We start from the raw sequence: 2,346 nt of genomic DNA on the forward strand, positions 1-2,346 counted from the left end.
ACAGTGACAATGGTTCCTCTTGTGGGAATGTTTTTTTCTAACGTAAAATACAGCAGGGGAGGCCCCCACTGTAGATATTTATTAGAAAAAGGAGGCACTGTACAAAAGGGAGGCTTTACCCAAGCCTGCAACCTGGCCTCTTCACAGAAGAGACGCTTCCAAGACTCCAGGGAAGGACGACGCCTATCGAAGATGAAGTTGTTTCTTTGCTTCCGAATCTGCCAAGCAGCAGTGATGAAGATCTCCATGAAGGAGTGGTGGAACTGCTGTTTTGCCTGTTTCATCATTTGGAAAAAAAGTCTCCTGAAAAGTCCCAGTGAATTCCTAAGAGCTGCCAACAGGCTTGACTGAAGGGGCAGCTGAAGAACAAGCGAAAGGCAGTTTCTTCAACATTATTGCTCACAGAACACAGTTATAGTTGTTGCCTTCGAGCTTATGCTTCTTCCTCTTTAGGAATGAATTCCTCTTGTGGGAATGACACATCTAGGGACTGTATATAAGTATCATTGTTGGTCATTAATGTGTTAATATAATGCAATCAGGGTAGGTTTTCATTTCTGTCATTTGTGCCCCATGTTTAACAATTTTGTACAATTATTATTCTGTCCTGTACTCCTGTATATTTATGGCCTTGTTGTTTGCAGGCATTTAAACTATTTTCAGAGCATTAAACTGCCATCTCACTTGTTGAAATGGCGAGCACAGCATGCTTTGTGATTGTTAGTAAGAATGACATCCCAATCTATGAGGCTGAAGTTGGATCTGCTCTCAAAGTATGTTTCTTTCAGTACACTCCTTCTACGATTAATGTTGTATCAGCCGAGATTCTTGTCTACGATATCTGTGGTGATAATAGTTTGTACACAACCATATGCTAGGATTTCTTACACTTTTTCAGTTATCATGGTTTTATGATTAGTGTAAACATGATTTGTGATGTTTGTTTGCTGCTCATTGTGATCCTTCAATTTACTTCATCTGGCAGAAAGAAGATTTAGCTCATCAACATCAGTTCATTTTGCATGCTGCATTGGATGTTGTTCAGGACCTTGCATGGACTACTAATGCAATGTGAGTGGACTTTGTCTGCCATCTGTTTATTTTTTAACTTCTTTGTTTCTGGCTTCACATAATTTGTTCACCAGTTTCTGCATTTTCAGGTTTCTGAGATCAGTTGATAGATTCAGTGACTTTGTCGTGTCTGTATATGTAACTGCTGGTCATATCCTCGTACTATGATATCAGTCAATTTATAGAAGTCATTTCAATTTATATATTCTAAAAAAACTAGAAAAATAAAGAAGTTAGATAGTGATTAACTGATTATTCGATTTGCACAATCTCGACAGAGATCACCATTTTCCCTGATTGCAGCCATGGAATGTTTGCTTCACATGGTTGTACTTATCATCAGTGCTGCAGCCATGATGTCCTGTTTATCTTTCTTTCTTTCTTTCTTTCAATATATCCTCTGTCCTAGAGCTTTTTGCTTCCTTTGACGGACATTGTTGGCACATACCAGATTTATGTTGCTTCATGATTCACAGAGTGATGATGGAATAAAGAGTTTCTTTTAGGAGGTCCATGAACTTTACATGAAGGTTAATAGTCAGATATAGTTCAAGGCTTTTGCTGGTTATTACTCTGTGATGACTATGCCATATTACAAAAATTTCCACCTACATCATTGGATATCTTTGTTTTTGTACAATCCAATATTCTTCATCCTTTCCTTCTTCTGATATAATGGAGTTCTCTTTGTGAATATTTTGTTGTGCAGATATTCCTCAATCCGCTCTACTTGCCTGGTTCTCGCATCGCATCATCCCATTTTGATACCAAGGTCAGGACGCTTGCAAGGAAATACCTTTAGCATGCACTACGCTGAATACCCTGCTGTGGTGGCCCTTCTCTTTCCTCCAATTTTATATATTCTTGTTAGTCAATGACTGGTATATGCTGAACTTCTCCATCAGAAGATGCAGCTCGAGCCAAATTTTTTTCACTGATAAATTCAGAGCATTGTACAAGAGAACTTCTGTTTCAGCTATTCTCTTTGTAGAGCGTTGCATGAAGCAAATCTTTAGATATGTCTTGAGCCTTTGAAGATACAGTAGTATATCTTTCTGGAGCATGACTTTGCTGATTTTTTTTTTAAATTTTCACCTACCTGCCATTTTTCTACCAACCTTTTGAAAAATACCAGCAGTGCCTATGCCGAGAAATGGAGGCGGTGACGCCTTGCAACCAGTAACGGAGTACCGTATCAATATCAGCAGCCAGTCCAATAATTTGTGCACGGCACATAAAATCTGTCCAATCAAAGTCTCATTGGTCACTTGCGCA

The 2,346-nt window shown here is 38.8% G+C and overlaps 1 pseudogene; it reads left to right on the plus strand.

Moving 5' to 3' along the window:
* Positions 1-493: 493 nt before the first annotated feature.
* On the plus strand, positions 494-1,873 carry LOC136474302 (uncharacterized; annotated as a pseudogene).
* The last annotated feature ends 473 nt before the right edge of the window (positions 1,874-2,346 follow it).

Source organism: Miscanthus floridulus, chromosome 8 (genome assembly GCF_019320115.1).
Source record: "Miscanthus floridulus cultivar M001 chromosome 8, ASM1932011v1, whole genome shotgun sequence".
In the NCBI taxonomy this organism is placed as follows: domain Eukaryota; kingdom Viridiplantae; phylum Streptophyta; class Magnoliopsida; order Poales; family Poaceae; genus Miscanthus; species Miscanthus floridulus.